Here is a 21568-nt window from a genome sequence, read left to right as displayed (position 1 = left end):
ATTATGAAATAGTCCAATTACATGTTCTTAGATGTTGGAAGTTATGTAGAAAATGGATAAGGTACAAAAGAGGGTGAAAAGCATCGTCTGGATAGAGCAGTGGAATAGTGCTATGGAAGTATTACGTGATCATGTAATTATAAATTTATTCTAATGAATATGCATGAAAAAAAGCTACTGCTGGCATTTACCAGCTTGTGAATGCTTGTCTCTGCAACATCTGTGATCCTTTAATGAGAGCAGTGAGATTGACGAGGAATGAGAAAGAGGCTAAGGCAGTCAAATAGAAAAAGGGAATCCTGAAGTCAAATCTCTCTGAGAAGGCTATAGAGTGCTTTAAAAATATCGTGAAAGAAAAATAGGGGCAGTTTCTGTTTCCAAAAGAATTATTTAGAGCCAATTCTTCACTTGCTTTGTCCTGTTGTAGATAACTTGGGACAAATCCGAAAGGCTGCTATGTTTAACAAATCGCCAGACTGATCAGTGACCATGTGTTGTCCAAGCGTGGTAGGTTGGCTGAGCAGACCTTGATGGAAGCCTGCAGATGCTGGAATGAAAGGGAAGAGATGTCATTTCTGTAAAGCTTGTATACAGTTCTCCATTCTTAGGGATGATTGAAAACTACGATGAAAGAACTGTGAGAAGTCTATCTTTTATTTCACATATCTGTGTGCTGAAAAGGCAGACAGAGAAAAAAGTCATAACTCTGAATAAAAAGAGAACAAGAACTTATATTTAGTGGTTGCTGCTTGTTCTCAGCTGCATGTAATGGCATAGGGATGGCTTTTTCTGCCATATGCCACCTGAGGAAGAACTTAAATGTGCGCCTCGTGGACTAGTAATGGTAAAAAAAAACAAGCTATACAGAATAATAAGAAGCAAACGTAGCAAGCCAGTGAATTTCTATGTTATTCTGTTTATACACCATAGACTTATGTTTTGCAAAATAAACACTTTTTTTGTTTTATAAAATTTCATTGCAAAAACTTAGCTGATTCCCCCGATCTTCATTTCCCTTTGCAACATCTTTCTTCTCTTCCTCCTGTCATGAAATATGGAATTAAATCACTATAATAGATTTGTCTTCTCACTAAGGGGAAAAATTGCAACAGCCTTGGTGCCTCCAATAAGAAGTAGCAATGGGAATTACACCTTGTTCTGAATATGTTCTTCATTTCAGTGATGTTCTTCAAATGGTGAGAAGTGAGCCTAACAATGTTCACGGAGTTTCCTTTATACTGGCTTATACTATGTAGTCTAGTTCTTATTTGACATCAGCTGTAGCAATAGCAGATAGGCACTTCTGTTAGTTTGATGAACTACTGCACTTATATATGAAAAGAGATTTTATAAGGAAGAAGTGTGATCTTCATGGTTTGTGAATGAGCTGAAGTTAAGGGTGATGACATGCAAAGGTCAGTGGTAGTATACCCAATGGGAAGAGTGGTAGGTTACTAGAAATGGCCATCACCAACATGGGAGAACACATCAAGTATTGACTTCTTACTCTGAAAAAAAAAACAGAAAGACTGTATTGTGTGCCAGAAGGAACTGCCAAGTGAAATTGCCGCTCTGCTAGCAAGGATTTTAGACCTCTGCAAGGTCTTAGATACGATTTGAAAGGCTGGAGTAATCAAGATCATGTAAATGTAGGTAAATGGAAAATGGGACAGAACGTGAAGTGGCTTTATCAAAAGTCAGACAAACCTCGTATCTTTTTTTGATGATATATTGCCCTTCTTAAAGGGCAATGCAGTGGGCCTAATATATCTAGATTTAAACAAAACATGTGAAACAATTTTCATGGAAATCACTATTTAAGAGGAAGAGAACAGGAATTGAAATTAAAAAAAAAAATGTCTGAAGACTTACCATGGTGTATTTTGAAAGAGAGGTTGTAAAAATGCAGGGAGTTTGTTTATGGTATTTTTCAAAGATTCATCTTGGGACCGATTCTATTTAATATTTCCCATCAGTGACCTTGCTGCAAGGTGCGTGCATATGAAAGTAGCAGATAACCCAGAGCAGAGAGGTGTAACTGATATTAAGGTGAATCTGCCTGTCGGCTAGCTAGAACAAGACGACTGCCAATAGGAGGCATCACAATGAGGAAACGAGTGATATCACAACGGCCTTCAGGTGGGAGCTAACAGTAAGAGCTGCTGGGAGCTGGAGGCTCACATCATCTGACAGGGATGCAGAGGTCAGACCTCTGAGTTTGTTAAGATAAATGCACTAATAGTATTTTTGGCTATGAGTAAGAGAACACTGTGAATGTCAAAAAGGTATTTTCTGTAGATATTGGAAAATCCTGATATGGTTAGGATGAAACACTTTCAAGATCTTGTCTGGATTACTGATATCAGTCTGACCATCTGTACTGGAAAAAAAGGTGAGTTTAAACTGGAACTAATGCAGAGGAGGTCTCCAAGGATCATTAATGGAGTGGCTTCTACCATTTTTTCAAAAAAGACGTCTTAAAAGAAGATGGATTCCTTTGGCTGACCAAGATGAAAATTCGGAGAGAATATGAGTACTTTCTAGAAATACATTTGGGGGTAGATAGCAAGGATATGAATTAATGAATAATGCATTTAGACAGGAACTTATAAGAAATAACAGTCAAAAAATGAACTTCTGGAACTGTCTTCCAGACACTGTAATGGGTGCAAGGAATCTGACTGGCTTACAGGGTGAAGCTTGATATAGGCTAAGGGTAATCATGAAGTTGGAAGGTAAAGGTTGTGAAGTGACGCTTGCACAATTGGTTTGCCATCGTTCTTACAAGAGCACTGAAGGAAGATTTGCTCTCCATGTGTGACAGTGTCAGGAAGCGTTCGGTGTTGTGTTTTGTTTGCTGTAAAACTAGTAAGTGGAAAGAGTGAAGCTGAAGAAGTTGGTAATGAGATACAGTGGCATGGAGACAGGGGAAGACTAAGTACTGGCGTGGTTTCTGTCCTTCTGGCGTTAGGCATGCCCATGGAAGCAGACTTTTCAGGAACACGTTTCAATGTGGGATACAAGGGATTCTGTGGCTGGTAAATGCAAGAACAGAAGATGGGCCAGCCCAGCTCATTAGATTAGGTTAGATTAGATTAGATCCTCTGCTGGATCATGAGCTTCGAGTATTAGTTGTTGCGTTTAATTGTAGCATTTAATTAGTGTATCACATACTTCAGAGACACCATTGATTGGAAAAATGGAAAGAGAAGAACATTTTTCTCGGTTTCTTCTATCCTTCTGTTAGCATAATTTCTATTTTGAGCTGTTTTGCACTCTCCCCTCTTTCTCTGATGAAATTGGCCACAGCTCTGATGGGATTTCAGATTTGGTGCATGACTTCAGGTCAAAAAGAAAATATTTTCACTGGTCAAGTTTTCATGATTTATCTCTTGAGGAGGATGGGGGAAAGGAAGCCTTTTCCCTATAGTTTGTAGGGTGGTTCACTTTAGGATCATTTAAGTTCATTTCACCTAACAAATCACCTGTCATTATGGGGGCCCAAGGCTTTGCAGACTTCCTTGATATCTTTCTGTGAAACTGTAGTTTTTGAGTAATGAAAATGCCGTTGTACTGTTGAAAGGTATTGGGGAGTGAATTTTAAAGCAGGAATGTTCTTGTGGACCCTATTTGTTGCTTGTAGTGTCTTTCTAAGTTGTGTGTTTCAGGATTGAGCTGATGCATGATCCTGATGCTAGAGTTATGAATCAGAAGGTACTGTTTTATTGATGAGGTATAAACCTGAGTTCTTTGCTGTTTGATTTTATTAAAGATTGGTAGCATCTTTCTCAAGAATCGAGGTGCTAACTACAGCTTTGTGATTAGTTTCCAGCTGACTGATTATATTCCCTCTGAAGTTTGAACGAGGTATGATATCCTTCATCACTTCCCGAACTGTTGTGTAGTCGTGATGCATACTTTTGTGCATTTGAGAGTTTAGATGCATTTAAATTATGGGACAGTTGAAATTTATAATCATCATCATGCCATCTTGCAGAGAGCCATTTCTAAGACACATTGTGCTGCAACATTAATATTTATCATCTTATGTTGTTATTAAATTATTATGACATATTTATACTTCTTTACTATTAAATATGTGATAAAGTTTAAAAGCATTCCCTACTTTAAAAGGGATTGTAATAATAAAACCACAAACCAGACAAATAATAAAGGAAAGCATTAAGTAAAGTAGTTCACATGGTAATTCAAGTCAAATGAGTATTTTAACCTCCAGAAAAGGAAAATACTGCCCAAATGCAGCTAGTGAGGTGTAAGGAATAATTTAAAACATACGAGGCATTCTAATGGGAAAAAAACAGTATTATCTTCTATCCATTTTTAAGCTTTTACAGAGTTCTTGAAGGAGCTGAGCTGCTAATAAAATATTCAGTGTACTTTTAAAAATCTGAAGTAAGTTACTGTGATGTTTTAAATATTTGCATAGAGGTAGTACCTATTTATGAACACTGCTGGGGAGGATACTGGATATACAACCTAAACTCAATGAAAGCAATGAGTTTTTAAGGCAGTTTCTACAAGCTGCACTAGAAATTGGTGTTCAGAATCACATCTTTCTCTTTTATAGAAGAAAGTTCTGAAATGTAAGTTATTTTTAAAAAAATCTTAAAGGTAGGTGGGTGAGAGATATTTTAAAGAGATTATTTTTTAGCAGGTTATCAAATTTGGGGCATTTTTAGGCTCTTTGGACTTTGCCCAAAATAGCAGATTCATTCCAAGTGTTTGTCATTCCAGGGCACAAAAATTGCCTTTATGCCACTGCGAAACATGCTGTTATGGGGCATGGTGTTGAAAGCCCTTCCCTAAGGGGTCCAGAAGGGACACAGTTCTCAGCTTGAGAACTTAGACTTTCAAACCTTTCCACTAAAACCTAAAAAACTAGACCATCTCCTGAAAGGTCATCCTAAGCATGACATGTACAGCTTCTTTACATTTGATCTTTTAACGGAGAAATTCTCTTAAAACCAGACTAGAAGAAACTGTTGGGAAACTGTCGTAGCCTCCTTGGTTTATGGGTTTTCTTTAGTTTCTTTCTCCCCACGGAAGGAATGTACCTCCTTCTCCCATCTACCTCTGCTTTCTTATTTTATAGCCTCCCCTACTAAGAAGAGGGTTTTCATCTCTTCTTTCTAGCAGTCTAACAAGTCACAGCTGTTAGTTCAAGCAGCATGTAGGAACTACTTTCCTGTTTTCACACAGTGGGAGAATTTAAATGCAGAGTGAACCAGGAAGGAGTTTATGTGTGTTATCCCTGACACAGAACTGCTAAGTGGGTTTCACTGGGTAAAAGTTTAGAGTTTGTTGGATAAATGAAGAAAAGCAGCTCCTGTAATATGAGCAAAGAGAGGGAGAGAAGGTGCTCCAACGGCAAAAGGATCTGTTTAGTCACTGTTCTTGGATTCTATCTCAGGGATAAAAGCTTCTTGCATCTAGACTGATGGGATCACTCATCTATAGAAATGTGCTGCTCAAGTTGGCTTAGCCATGAACCATCACTCAGCATCACTGCAGGTGCTTATGAAGGGAATGTCAGATATTCAAACAGTTACTAATGCCAACGCCATCTTTAGGGCACTTTTTTTTCCAGGATTAAATGACAGTCCATGAAAAGAGATTAAACAAGCTCTTTGTGAAAGGGGAGTCAAAGTTCGAAGACAACTTTATGTCAACAGATATATAAAATCTAAAGTTCCCATCTTACTGTCATGGATCTCTCACTCAAGGAGCTGGTTTCATATTATTCTTTTGAAACTCAACTTTATGAAAGTTGTGTTTAAGCAAGAGAACACCGTTGAATCTGTTGATATGATAGTTTAAGTAGCCCTAGAGTTTACCCTCTAACTCAGATTTTCTTCCAAGAGTTCTGTAGCGTGGGCTGTTGGTACTGAGGGTCTACTTATCTGTCACCAGGCTCCCTGGCAAGAAACATTATTTCTATACCTGTCAGCATAATATTCAGGCATCACTCTCTTTCACAGGAATTCTTCAGATAGTTTCAGAGTGGCTTGTTGCATGCCTTGTAAGTACTCTTATATGCAAGTATGCTTCCTTTGCAAGTGATCACTTAAAACCATTTTATTTATTCTTAGGGAAAAAAAAGGGGCCGGGGAGGGGGGAGAGAATGGGTTTTGGCATGGGGGTAAAAAAAAAAAAAAGAAGCTAAGCAGGATTTTTATTTTACTTGGGTTTGATATTCTACCAGAAGCCTTATAAGGTGGTAGTAAGTGTCCTTGCTGTAAACAAAACAAAACAACAGCAAGAAAAGTGGAGGAGTAGAGAGAATTAGTTAGGTGGCATTGAGCTGGTGGTGCTGGATGCCAGTACTGGGTTGGTTTGTTCGCTAGTTTGTTTTATAAAAGAAAAAAGGAGATGCACAGGAAGAAAAAATAGCATACAGGGTGAGAGTAGCTTTACATGTATCGTAGCATGCAGATTCACCAGTGGCAGGTCTAGCATTCTTCTTACACACTTGAAGATATTTCCTAGTTTCGATTTGTTTAAGGCACCACTCTCTGGTCACTGGCTCATGGAGCATTATGCAAATTGGGGATCTTTGTGGCTGCCTGCACCAAACCAAAAGACAGAAAGCAGACATAAAGAAGATAGGAAAGACCAGAAGAGAATTTGTTGGAAGGCTAGGAACACCACTACTCTGGGGAAGAAAACGTTAATAGGAATCGTAAGTTCATAGTCCAGATGTTAAAGATTCAACTAAATACGGTTGGTACAGATATCACCCAGTACCGTCTCCTCACGAAATCACTTGTGTAGCCTTTCAGAGACAATTAAAAATGGCCTTAAAGGAGAGATAACAGATATTAAACTGTGTGGGAGAAGAGAGGCAGAAAGCCATAGCAACTCTCATGATGAAACTTGTGCCTTTCCCTGTCTCTTCAGTTGTTCAGTCTGACAATCTTCCGGTCCACAAACCTAAGAATGTTGCCAAAGAGCTGCAGAAAAATAATTTCCAGAAAAGGGTGGCATCTGATTTATTTCCTACATCCTACCCTGTCTTGTTGTGGTTTTGGCTGCAAGACTACAAGTCTAAAACTGAGAGAAGTGTCATCAGCCCCTAGAGACAGTGTCCAAACAACTGAACATGTTTGAAGGAAAGGTTTATTCTTTGGCTCTCTCAATACTTGTAGCTGCCAATCATTGAGTAGTTATGGCCAGACACAGATGCTCTGTTGTTCATGGCTGGCTTTTGGGTTCAGAAGTATCTGGAATTGTTCAAGGAAGGCTAAGGAGGTGTCCAAACATTTCCTCAAGGTTCCTTTGGTATTTTGTGCTGCTGACGGTCTTTAGGCATGAGGGGTTTCCTCAGAAGGTATTACTGACTCATATCTCAGAGATGGGACTAGTATAGGAACTTAAATAGAGAGGTGAGAATTCCTTTTCTGTTCATCTGAGAAACTGGACTCACTGAGATCTCTAGCTGAAGGCAGACAAGGTTTTGGAAGAGCTGAAAGCCACAGAGTTCATGGCCAGTTTTCAGGCCTTGAATCAAACTCTGCTTTTGCAAGACATCTTTGCAGTTCCGTAAGCAACAGCAGTAGCAATCCTCTTTTAAACAGTGGCTACCTGCAACGACCACAAGAATCTGACAGTCCTAATTAAAGGTGAATGCAAAAAACAACATCCCTCTTTCCCTTCTCCCTCTTCTGCACCTTTCAAAAAGAAATCCAAAGTTAAAACCAAAGCTGAATCTAAATATCAATTATGAATATGGCTGAGAGACCTAAAGCCAGAGAGGAGATGTTTTTCTTTCTTTCCTTATGATGATTCTTTGTCTTGCATTTTCTTTGGATCTGTAGGTTTGAAAGGCTCAAAAGGGTGATGATTCTGACTAGAAACACAACCGAGACCTCTAGGTCTTGTCTCCTTCCATTCCAGGTATCTACTCGTGAAAATACAGCTGCAGAGTGTTACTTGGTCATGGTGAAAAAGTGAGTCGTAGAAAACATTACCAGGAGGAAGAATTTTTGTATTCTTTTTTTTTTTCTCTCACCACACACACACACTACATACTGGTTTTGGGTCTCTGCAATTTGGACAAATACTTCAGTAAAAGGAAATTCTACGTGCTTCGCTTGGGGAGAATAATCCATCCTTTCAACATTTGGGATGGATTTAGGTCTCTAGGCCTTTGAATTATTTCCGTCTAGATCTCAGTAAGACAAGAAAGTACATCGTGTTCTTGGTGGGCTGTGACCATTGCCTTTCAAGTTGCTATCCTTCAGATCTTCATTAGTCCTTAGGCTATCATTAAATGCTTGGCAATGGTTGTATCTTGTTCTTTGTTGTTAGTGTCTGCAGGTGCATTAGTTATCTAGAGAACTTACTCATTAGATTTTTTTTTTATTATTTTATTTTTTACAGCAGGGTAGTCCATGCCTTCTGGGAAATTGACTACTTCAACAATTCCTGTCAAAATAAGACATTCATTTGCCCAGTTTCAGGTTTTTCCCTTAACAGAGGCTGCCTGGAGTCTCAAACAGGCTCAAGTTCATGTGTTCTTGGACAGCTCCAAGAATTATATGCAGTCAGGTGATTAGTTACATCCATGACAGAATACCAGGTTATATTATTTTGTTAATTTTATACTAAAGAACGGCGTGCAGTCTGGATATGATCCATACCAGAGTAAGGAAGTTTAACGTACAAAATAAGCACTTGAAGTTTGAACTTGGTGCATCAACAAATGAAAAATGTGATGCAATACTTTGACAGAGATGCCCTTCTCTTATCCCGCTCCAAAAATTGTGATTGTTAAGGAGTCTCCAATCCAATAACAGAGGAATTCTGAAGTATTTCTTTGGAGATAATGCTAACACAGAGAAAACTTTACAGCAAGTACATTATAGCCTACCATTTACCAGCTCTCTTTTCTAGCAGCCATGCTATAATGCTCCTTTGTGCACCAGTCAAAGCTTCTTACAGCATCAGTTTCAAAGTGAAACATGTTCATTCTCGCAAAGAGTTTTTTACTTTGAAGAAGAAAACATGGGGGACATCTGATCCTATGCTTTAGGAATCAAGAATCAACAGAATAAGTTTATCCAGAAGGCATCCATGGTTCCAAAGCAGTCCACTTGCCAGGTTCCTAGAAGAGCCCCTAGAAATGGTGAGGTCTGCAACATCTTTCCAACAGAAGGAGGGGGGGGGGGGTTCTACCCTGGCTCTGGTTGGTCATCGAAAGAGACATATTTCTTCTTCTACATCTGAGGTAAACATTCACTTTAACAGAGTTCTTCCACATTCCTTGCCAGAAGGGAAGAAAATGTCAATTTTTCAAGAGAATCCTTGGATCACAAGCTGTTTTTGCTTGCAAATCAGAGCAGGTAGAGCTTATTCTTCAGGAGCAAGAGATAGACACAACTGGAGTAAAATGTAAATAACCAAGATGTCTCACCCCTTCTTACTTTCTAAACAATGAAACAAACTCACTTAGAGGTGACCACGTAGTACAGCATATGAAGGTAGTGCCTTACCTCTGCATGGCTGCATGCTTCCTCTGCTCATCCAAACCTTCATCCTTGTCTTCCCCTAGCTATGCCTGAGCTTCTTGCACAGAACTCTGCCAGGAACCCCTTAGTTGCCTGATGTTGTCACCTTCCCATCAGCTTTCTGTTCAGAGCATGGAGGGGTACTATAGAGAAAGGGAGTCACACTTCACTAATCATTAATCTCACAAGCAAAGCTTCAGACAAAACTATTAAAGTTACCAAAGCCGTAAGTATGAGGTAATACTTGTATGAATTCGACACTGATTAAAAGGCAGAACTGTTAGATTTTCCACATGACAAAAGGTTAATAGTGGGGTGCCACAAAGTCCGGTACTAACTGCTAATTTTGTGTGTAATACATTGAGCAGTTATTTAAAAAATGGGTTGAACAATGAGACGGCAAATATTACAGGTGACATGAAAGCAAATAAGTGGCTGGAATTCAGATCCATGCCCAGATCGCCTAAGAAATCCCCCTGATCTGCTGCATTTGCTATCACAGCAGATTCTGTTTGTCCTTTTTACTGTATTCATGAATGTAACTTGCACAATACAATATCCCAGCAACCTTATGCTTTCCATTCTGCTGAGTGAGGTTTATAGCTTTTCATTTTCAGCCTTGGGCTGACTTGAAAGACTGAATCCATGTCCCAGCCTGCAGACTGGAAGCACTTAATTAGTATGCAGGGCAGGTACTGAGGGAGGCTGTCTCTATGCGACAGCTCTCAATCCACTCCTCTGATTATTATGGCTCAGGCAAGAGAGAGTGCAGGGGAACCTGAAAAGAGTGAAAGAAAAAAAAAAAGATTTTGCAGCCTTTTCATATTAAAAATAAAAATGTATCGGTATAAAGTATCTGGAAATATTAGCCAACATAATGCATCTGCATCTGTATTACCAACCAGTCATTCCTGTAGTAAATGTAAAAGCAGATATTTCTAAAAGATGGTCACAAGGAAAGTAGCCAAGCTTCAAATACTAATTACCTGTTGAATTTATTATTTCTGGACTCCTTTAAGGAAGAGCTTATGGCTTTAATATGAAAAGCATCACAGCATCAAGTAAAAATCTGCTCTGCTACTAATTTTCTTGTTTTCTGCTTGGCCAGATGGCTCCCTATCAAGATTGTAAAGCTAAGCCCATTGTAAATGTGTGCGCTTGCTTGCAGGGGAAAGAACAAGGAAGATAGGGGAATGGAAGATATCATGATTTATCTGTTTTGTTTTAGCAAGGTGTAAAACTATGAGGAAAAAAATACTATCTTCGTCTGTTGTCATTCATCCTGAAGGATAGAAAAAAGTGTTTCAGAGATAATCGGATCCTCTCCCTTTTTCCAATTACATGTATCCCAGGTGGCTGCTCATTCATGGCTAAAATACTGCCACTTCTGCGTCAGAATATAGTGGCTGTTTAACCATGGATTGTAATACTACACAGTACTTTGAGGACAAACAGTTAAGTAAGGAGTCATAAATATTTTTTTCCTAAAATGAGGTTATGGGAATCACTTTTTATATGGTGGTTACCTTACCTTACGCTACAGCTCTTGACTCACCCTCCAAGCCAGTGGTGAGAGCACTTACCAAGGAAGTCCTTGTGGTTCTGAGCTCAGTTTGATTGAGGAGGTTCATTATGCCATCTTTTTCATCCCTAGGAGGCTGCCCTAACAGTTTGCAGACTGGTTGAGGTAGGGGCAGCATTTATCTTCCTGTTGGCTCTGTGCTGAAAGGAGCAAAGGCTTTATGGTTCCGTAAGAATGGCAGACAAGAAGGGGCATGAATTGCTAGCCTGGTACTCAAGAGTGCTCACCCTGAAGTTGGGGTTCCTGGGTTCAACAGCATCTCATATTTCTCTTCCTTTATGCATCTTTGCACAGCTCACCACTCATCCTTTTCACTTGGCTGATTGGGGCATCTCATTTTCTTCTGATGTGGTATAGAAAGTCAAGATGCCGAATATTCTTGGGGTCAGGCAAATAAAGTGAGCTGTTAAAGCACCTAATTTTTTTATCAGCAGCCTGTAGGTGTTTCAAAGAGTGCCTGTTTTATCACAAGCAGAACCCAGGATTTTGATCTTGGGAAAATTTACTGGGTTATTCAATTGTTTCACAGCCTACCTTCTGTCTAGGGAGGGGACCGATTATTTACATAACACAAAAATTATAAGTTATTACTAGCTTCGATGGAGCAAAACACACCTAGAAACATGAACTCATTTTCTGCCTTTTGAGATAGAAAGAAGAGAAGAGAAGAGGCCTGAATTCACTCTTCAGCACCAAAGGTGCTTCATGATAAGATTTGCATCACTTATGAAACTAGGCTTTATTTTTCCATATATTTACGTGGTATGTGAATGGCTGATAAAACATCACTCATAAAACATTAATGTAATTGTCCTCATTTTAGGCTGTAGGGTTCTCTTCAGCACAACAACTAGGTATGTATGTGCTCTCTGCTAAGTACAGGGTAGTGCAACTGAGTTCCTGGGGCCTGCTCATTAACCACAGTGCTCAGCTGGTGTGCTCTGCGCACAACAAGAAAAGAATGAATGAAGATTTCAGGGCAATGTAAATTTTGGTATTTAAAATTTTGGAATGTTTGACTTAATATTATAATATTCCTCAGCCATAATATTCTTCTAGCATAATCTCTTTATGTGTAATTTCCTGTGTTAATTCCATCATGCGGAACCACATTAGCTCTCCCATGGATCATTAGGAGAGCTGGAACTTAGACATGCTTGTACAGACCTGTACCATTTGAGCTAACTGACCTTAACAACAGGCTGCTGTCCTTTATGTGAACCAGCCTCTAAAGGCAAAATGAAACAAACACTTTGCGAAGGGATTTCATGGCTATTTGCTGTCAATAGAGGAGTGACAGACTCAGGAAGCCTTGTCCTGGTACTGTACATGCAGTAATGACGAAAGATCCTCTGATCTTACTCCCTGCAGTCTGTCTCCTTCTGTATTGTAGAAAGAAACTCCCTGTCAGCTCAGCCTGTGGTAGGATGTGCTCAATACGGATGAAATAACAAACAAATATACCTACTAGCCTCTTGCATGGCCTGAGTGTACAAGGTAGCCATTGCAGACTTATAACCTCAGGCTGGTTTCCACCTTACCAGCACGAATTACGTAGGGAACAAAAAAAAAGTTTCTCTCTGCACCCAGGGCTGCCCTAGCATTTTGTCTGTTCTGAAGCATCAAGGTATGGAGCCTTCCAAAAACAAGTGCAAGAAATTTTTATCATTGAAAAAACAATATAACTTTCTATAAGTTATTCATCAGCAAAGACAAGAGATATTTATACTGACATTATACAAAGTATCAGCCTGAGGCAGGCAGTGCAGAAAATTTCAATTGAAATGATGAAAGTTTGGCAGTTACAAGCGACTAAAACAAGGCCATATAATGGCAAGTGCTCGGTAACTGTTATTGTCTTGTATCTGGTCTTGGTGAACACAAAACTTCCCTAGGAAGATCTGAAACCTTAATGGAGGAAGTACATTAAGGTACACGGGACTCACCAAGTGCAACAACCCCAAAACAGGCCAGATTTGTTTCACTGCCAATGTTTAGGGAAATCAATAAACAAACAAACCAGCCTAATAGTTGTAAAATAACACTTTGAAGGGCTTTTGGATTCAGTATCATAGATTTTGTTAGCAGGGGAGGTTCAAAAAATTATATTGATTATCTCTATTCAGCATTTTTAGTCAGTATAAACTGTGTGAGTTATGAAGACCGTGGTATGAAATACAGGCCCGTAACAAAACAATTTGCTTATTTTGGTTGTTGGCTGGAAACAAAACCACACAGGCCAACTATAAAATCAAATCATTTTATCTTGCAATTTCCATCAGTTTGTGTCTTCTGTAATTTACTAGCATTTGTGCAGTGCTGTTGATCATGAAGTGATTTATCATCGATGTATTCAAGGACATTTTAATAACTGAATTTTAAAAATAGATATGTCCTCAGCGCTTTTTTCTTCAAACAGCTAATTAGAATTACTGCTGCAGTGCGTGGTGTTAATACCCATATTAGGTGGGATTTTCAAAAGTTCCAACTTTTGAGCAGAAGATCTACTTTGGTTTGCTCTGCTCCATCTGAGAACAAAATTCTAGCTGGCCGTGGTTGGCCTGCGTTCCCACTAATATCATTAGAAGTATGCTGATTGATTTTCTGGCTTTATTGACACTGGACTGTTTCAATCTGAAATCAATGATCTGCCAGTTCATGTGATAGCAGTTTGAAGAGGCAAATTTGGCCATTTCTCAATGTTTTGGGGATGTACTGGCCTTAAACTTACATCTTTCCTTGTAGGCTTATCCTTCCTAGTTTACCTGATGAAGGTAACAGCATAGTTTACCCGACCCATTCTAAAACGGGAGCTGCTGTGCTCTGCTTTGCATGTATCTGTACCATGCACCCATTTCACACTGGTGCCCCCATCCTAGATTTTACTAAAGGGCAAACAAAACAGGCCTTAGGGAATAAAATATTGCTTCAGTTCATAGGCAAACAGTACAAATTCAGCCTGTGCCAGACCTGGCTTTCCAATCACCCCGCATGTCCCCAGAAATATTCTGACAAGGCGTTCTGGCCTTGCTAGTCCAGACGCTTCCCAGTAAACTTGGCGTCCTGCTGGTGGACAGTGAGAACCAAAACTTGATGGGAGAAGAGATGGCAAAATGTGAGGGTATTTATGTCCCTTTTCGTCATGGTAAGGTCTTCCTACACAACTCCCAAACCTTCTGCTATATTCCTATTAGTGCCCCAATCCCCAGTTACTGTGTTTGCTGAGAATAGTTTTGTTGCTCTGTTCTGTGCTTTTTCGAAAAATAAGGAGCTAGTTGTGAAATGAATAGGACAATAAGATAATGGGGCTGGGACTGGGGGGATGAATGCCCCCCAGGAGGCACTGTAGTTCAGAGAGAAGCTTTCCTGGAAGAACAGCGGAGAGCCCCTACCAAGTGCATATGACCCAGTGACTGGAAAGTCATGCTAACTAGCTTGGGCTTCCTTTTAGGAGCTGAAGCCCATGGAGATTCCTGGGGAGTAAGACGTCTGTCATGAGGAACTGGAGGCTTGGGTCATGAGGGAGGAAAGAGTGGTTAAGGGAAATGGAGAATGGAGCACTGATAGTGGCCATTTACCCATACGTTTGCATTTCATGAGTGTGCTGTGAGTTCTGTTGCAAAATTAATTCTGAAGGCTTCTCAGGTGTGTCTCCCCAGCGAGGAGCCAGACCCACTGCTTAAGCTGGTGCTAGCTTTTGAGAAGTTGTTATGAAGGGCTCTATTTGCAGCGTCTTTTCTGAGTGGAAAGGCTCTCAGGGACCCTGGTAAATGCTTTGGAGGACATGGTAGCCTTGTTCAGTTGATCAAAAGCTCATTCATCCCCTGATGCCCACAGGGCAGCTCTTGCTCTGCTATTCTTACCTGCTCATTCAGTATGTGCTCAGGGAGGATGGGCACAGCCCGACTCCTCCAAAGGTCCTCAGACTTGAGTAGTGTGTGTAGCCCATGTCACAGTGTAGTCATTGGCAATGGAAGCAGAGGAAATGAAATTCTAACTTAAAATAGCCTCTGCGTGCTGTATATTTTTACTACGTTTTTCAAGGTGGAAAACCAGGATAAAGAGAAATAATTACGAGTGGAGAGAGAATGTATTACTGCATATGTGCGTCTCTGTGTGTGTTTGCTTGCGAGACAAACTGAGTCGTATTCAACATCTAATTACTCAAATTCGTTAATGTCATAATAAGATATAGCGATAGCAATTCATGTGAATTGAGCAGAAAGAAGAACACAATCTAAGACTGTAGGATGTAATCCTAACTGACATGGAGTATGTGGCATTCCTTTCTCTCCCCTGGCCTGTGCTAGAGGCTTTGTGCTGGTAGAGGGAGGTCTTGTAAAGGAGGTCCTCCTTTATCCTACCTGGTCTCTCCTAATGCATAAAGTTGAAAACCACATGGCAAAAAATACACAAGCAAAATTATAGCAAAACAAAATCCCAATGATAAAGGCACATCTTACACATCCTAAATACATTTAAGTAGGAAAAGGAAGGCATACATATTAATTAAGCTATTAGAAAACATCTTTAGTTCTTGATTTTATAAGGAATGCACAAAATTCTGAATCCATCATTTTAGGAAACTCTTGTTATCTCCAAACACATCTTTACTTTGGCCCAGGTTCAGCAAAGCATTTGAATACAGACTTGAAATTATTTATATGCTAACTGCCTTGATTTGATTGGGTCATAATGGAGCAAAATGCTCACTGTTTATCGAAAGGACTTGGGAAACTATAACTTCCTGCATTGCATAAACTTCCAAATTCAAAAAAAGAAATAGAAACTGAGACAGGTTTGGGTCATGTTCCTCCAGTATACGAGGTCTGTTAATGCAGAGCAAGTGGCACATAAAGACTGACTCCACTGGAGGCACAGTATGGGGCCATTGTAAGTGCTTCTCCTGCAAGTGCAGGAGGTGGAGGGATGGTGGAGTCACCCTGGAAGCAGGACCTGCAATGCTAGGGCTCCTGGCTGGCTGCAGCACAGAGGCAGCCTGAGGCTGGCCGGCCATCATTATCTGAGCAGCAAGTGTTGGTTTGGCTGAAAAAACAGACTTCCATATTCTGGAAAGTTCCCTTCCTACTGTTCTGTGAGCTCTGTGTAGCTTTGCCAGCAGGAGCTGTGCAGACTCAGAAATTCCTCCTCTTTTACTTTTGTTTAAATACAGGAAGAATTAAAGTAGATTCAAAGGGGACCAGCCTGCAAAACTGTCAAATCCAAATGAAACCCGCAACCTGGCAGACAACTGGCTGTAGCTGTAGTTAGTGTAGGTCCCAGGGTATGCTGTTGGAAGTGTGGTTATTAATTCTTACTGTCCTGGCCAAAATCCAATGTACTTTATTATTTTCTATCTCCTTGAAGCTTTTCTCTGCACTTACAGCAACGTGTAGAAATTTTATTCATCCCCTAGCCTAAGCTCATGTGGTGTTGCTTGTATGATGCCCGAGGAGATGACAAACTGATGGTAAGCAATGTGATTCAAATGTGTACACCTGGGGGTAAGACTTACACCCCTGAGCTCCTGCACAGGGCGTACTTACAACTGCTATACTTAGAGCAGAAGGAGCTGAACAAGGTTAAAGCTGAAACGGTATTACTCTCTGTATGGACAAAAAAGGATACTGTGCAAGCAGAATTTTCTTCTGACTCAGCCTATGGGGTGGATCTAGCACACAAACGAGCACGTATTACAACATTTTAAGAAGTACAGCAAGGCCCATCTCTGCATTCTTGGGTGCTTCTGCTAGGTCCAAAGGGCAAACTTGCTTCAGCAGAGCCCATTGTTTGCTTTGGAATCTGAAGGATTAAAGGTGTCTATAAGTGTCGGTAATTCTCTTGGTTATTGTTAAATATTTCCTTTTATTATCTGTATAATAGGAGTTAGAGATTAGAAAAAACAAGGTGAGTTCTCAAGCGCACCCTCACCGTTTCCTGTCTGCGAGCACAAGAATGTTCTGTGCGTGAGGAGGCTCCGACTCACACGTCCCAGGAGAGCGGCCTGACCACCAGACTGCAGGCTGTTTTGAAGGCAGGCACTCTCCACCCTTCCTATTGAAACCGTGCCATGTTGCAGAAAATAATTTAAGTTCATTGGGCCAGCGAGAGAGAGAATGGGAGACGCGGAGAGCAAAGACAACGTAAGAGAAAGCATGACTGTACTAGTTAAGGCACCCATCTGGCAGAGAGATTCTTAGATTCCCTTCCCAGCTTTCACAACTGTTTCTTAAGTATTTCATATAAATAGTCACTGGATAAAATATAGAAACAGATGTTTTGGATACCATATTCAAAGGTGCCTAATTTTTCCCATGCTCTATATAGGAAATCTAGACAGAACAAGAGGTTCTGAATTCCCCTCTAGGAGCCCAGTACCTTTCGCTTTGGCTCTGCAAGGCGTAAGTCCTGGGTAACTGAGCGCCTTATTGGACCCAATCCTCATGCTGTCACCTCAAAAATCTATTTTAGAGATGTACTTTCTCCATCACATTTCCATTCCCACTGTATTTAGCACTGACTTTTTTCGTATCCCTTCTTACAAGTGCCCCATTATTGCTTTGGCTCTTCCAGATAACTAAAATTAAAAGCTGCAAAAATCAGGTCAGATTTTATCTTCGACTGGGGTAAATTTTTTATTTTGTATTTTACTTGCTAGAGAATGCAGCCATTTTCCCACTACAGAAGCTTGACTAAGCTTATTTCCAGATAACTTTAACAAGCTAGATTGAAGTTGTTTTTCTAATCAGAAATGCTTGTGATACAGTGCCGTGTTTACGTATTTCTCCAGAAGACAGCCTGGACTGAAATAAACATGCACCTTCCAACTGAAGTTTTCGTTTATATTTGGAGAAAAACTGACTTTGGAAAACATTTGGGGAAAGTCACAGGACCTTTTTTTTTTTTTTTTTGGCAAACCAGAAGGTTTTCAATACGTTTGACTTCTTGGGGAGTTCATTTTCTACCGTTGTTGTGAAGCTTTGCAGTGATTCCCTTAAGCTCGACCAGTTCATCAGGGGGTGCTAGGAGGTAGCTTACGGGTGTGAGGGGTGTTTGGAAGTGGGCTATGGCAGAGATAATGTCAGTCGCAGGGCAGCAGTGAGAGCCAGAAAGGAACGACTGATTTTCAGATGTAGTGTCATATTTAAGAAGAGAGACTTTGTTCCTGAGAAATTGAGGAATGGATGTAATAAAAAATAGTATTTATAGTTTGGATTGTCTGTTACCAGAGGCCAGGCGCTCTAAGATCTCTAAATACCTTGACAGTCCTGCTTTTAAAATGGAGGGGAAATGGTGTGAGCTTGTGCCGTTATCAAGGTGATGATGAGTTTGCCCATTTCATCTGCTTTTGGGTCAGCGACAGTCTGCATCTGGCGGGTTTGTAGACAAGAAGGCTTCTAGGTGAGATTAATAAATGGGAACAGACGAGACCAAATGCGTCATCTGACAGGGATGTTTAATGGGGAATTTCAATACAAAATCCAAACTTTGTTCAATGTTCCTGATATTCTCAGCGAGCTTTTTGGAGCCTTTCAGAATTCCTGTGCCCCGAGGTGGCTGCCCGGACGTGTGCTGCCAGCCTAGAGCGAGGCTGCTCTCTGCTCACGCGATGCTGTGAGGTGTCGTAGCCCAGCGGGTGCTGCCGTGGCTCTGCTGGTGGTGACCGCAGCCGGGGCTGCTGTCCCAGGGAGCATTTATGGGGGTGGAGAGGAGAAGAGCTGCTGTCACAGGAAGAACCAGCTGCAGCGGAGATTTCTGTAGGGCACAAAGCAGTATCTCTTTTGGCCGGGCCACAGCATCTCATCTGGTCTCCAGCCTTGCCAGGACAGAGAGGAAAGAATTTGACTGCAGCGGTTCAGAAATTGCGCAGGTGCCAGTATGTCCTTTCCAGTCCCTGTTCTGGAAGCAGCTCCTCCATCTCCAGTTACACACGAGCACTGTAACATGCTTTATTACTTTCTCAAGCTGCAGCTTATTTCCCAGGTTCACTTGTATCATTTTCCTGGATGAAAGCTGGTTCCAAACGTAACAGTGTGCTGGCTTTAACCCCAATCAGCATTCAGCTTGAGAAGAAATTATAGGCATGGGCAGTGGAAGGGGAGAGGATGGGGCCTTGTTTTAATCTAGGCAAACAACTGAGCAGTTTTCTGCACATTTGTTCAATAAAAAAGTATGACTAGGGGAAAGGCAGCTCACAATAGATGTGATTTCAGAGCTCTGAAATCCTGTCAGAGGGAAGGAAAGGAGGAGAGATGTTTCCAGGTGCATTTCAAAGCCTTAATTATCACACATGGATGGTAAAACTTTAATTGGAGATTTGAACATGCCTGGGGTCAGGAATAACTGGCACTCAGTATATATATATATATATATTTTTTTTCACTACATATAGGAATGCAGGAGAACCAATATTTACAGCTTTACCAGGTAGACAAACTTTTATGTTGCTCCATCCCAAAACGTCAGAAGAAATCACAATCTGAAGAAACGCAGCCAGTCTGTAGGAGGAGACAGTAGCTGGGCAATTGCACAACAGATTAACACCATAGAACAGGACAGAGACAAAAAAAACCTCCCCGCATTCTGCATGAACACAAACAGTTTGAGAATAAAATCCAGTTAACTAGCTCTGAATTTTAGAGGGATGCTAAATTCGATACTTCTATATTAGTGGGGAATGCTGTAGGAACTCTAAAAAGGTCAGATGTCCGATCGGTTCGGTTCAGTTCTCCTTCAGAGGGGTCCGCATCCAACAGCAGGAGCACAACCTTGAGATTTTCATTGGAAGTGATGAATTTTAACAAGCCTATCTGGACCCCAAGTTTCCCTTGGTCTTTTATCAAAGGGCTGACCAGGGTTTACGCTACTTAGCCTGTGAACCATAATAATAATAAATGGGGAAGATAGTCAGGATTTATATAGCCTTATATTTAATATGGGGAGTTTCTGGAAGGAGTCTGTAAGTAGGGACTGCTGCCCAGACCCCTTGCTTTGGCCAAGCTGTTCTTGGCAGGCCTCAAAGCGGGTGGTGAAAGCGCAGCTTTAAGCCATCCTTGCATCATCCTGGGGTTGTCTCCCTGCCAGCGTGGTCCCTCGTGTGAACTGTAACACCACCAGCGCTACTGTGTTTTGCACCGGCTACCAGTGGACCCAAGAAACCAGTCTGGTAACTGGGGATCTGTGAGTGAGAGGTTCATTTCAGCCATTTCTAAACCCTGTTATATCTTTCACTAGGTCTCGGGCAATGAAGACCCATTGCAGCCCTTACAGTGGCTGCAAACTAGCTGAGGCTTTTTTCCTTCTACTCTGGTTGATCTGCAAGGAGCTGGCTGAACTGCCTCGCAGACTCCATAGCATTGATAATGTGGCAAAGGGAAAAAAAAGAAAAAGAAACAGCTCTCAGTGTCTGGAGGAGCTGGCCCAGATGACTGTGTGTGCATATGGAGATGTTTGTGATCCCAGCGAACGTCCCCAATTGCTGCAAAGGTCACTTTGTCTGAGATTTTTCACTTGCTTCAGAATAAAGGAACCTGGAGAATGTAATGAGGGAAATGAGGTCTAAAAATTGTTTCCTAACGTCCACGAATTGCAGCACCAAGCTTGAGGGAAAGCATTCAACTCCCTCTCTGCCCTCTTGGATAGGATTCTGTTTGTAGCTCTGCAGTAATCAGCAGACATCAGTGTCTGCTACAACTGAGTATTTTTGGTATCTAATTGGCACTTAGATACCAACGTGATATGAGCTTTAGAAATAGCTAAGGCAGATAAATATTGCTGCTTCTTTTCCTGTGTGTGTGTGTCTGTATCAGCTGTGTGAAGCTGTGGATTAATGTGAAAAATTCCCGGCTGATTTTAATGGGATGCATCTCTGTGCAGAGAATTTGCTTCACTCAAAGCTGCAGTAACGTATAGAAGGGATAATTTTTTTTCCTTGTGCTGCGAACATCTAGATCAAATTCCCAAAGTATTATTTGTGCAAAAACTGTGAATGCTCCCAGCTTGCAAATGAAGTCGAAGCCTTGTTAATGTTTACAGTAAAACAGCTGTTCTCAGCATTTCTCCCCGAGCCTCAGCTACTTCAGCTCTGCCATACTCAGCCTTACATCATAGCAGCTGCAATAATAAGAGGCTGAAAGAGGTCAGAAGCAGCCAGTCCTGCTAAACCACACCTTTGTTTAAAAGAGATTTTGGATTGTAAAATGTCTCAACTGCTAAATTTTTCAGCCTGACTGGACTCCATACATGGGCTAGGTCTTCAAAGACCTAGCTCACCGAAGGCGCGCAGGCACAGCCAGCACGGAGTAAATCAGAACACAGGCTCTTTATACATTTTCCCAGGAAACATTCTATAGATCCAGCCTGGGAAAGGTTCCAAAGCTTCACAGAACTAAAGATAACAGTAATAAAAAAAAATGGACTAGAGCACGCTGACTTGTAGAAGAAATTGCTGAGCCTATTA

The sequence above is a fragment of the Anser brachyrhynchus genome (assembly GCF_964034855.1).
Source record: "Anser brachyrhynchus genome assembly, chromosome: 5".
In the NCBI taxonomy this organism is placed as follows: domain Eukaryota; kingdom Metazoa; phylum Chordata; class Aves; order Anseriformes; family Anatidae; genus Anser; species Anser brachyrhynchus.
This window is presented reverse-complemented; position numbering follows the sequence as displayed.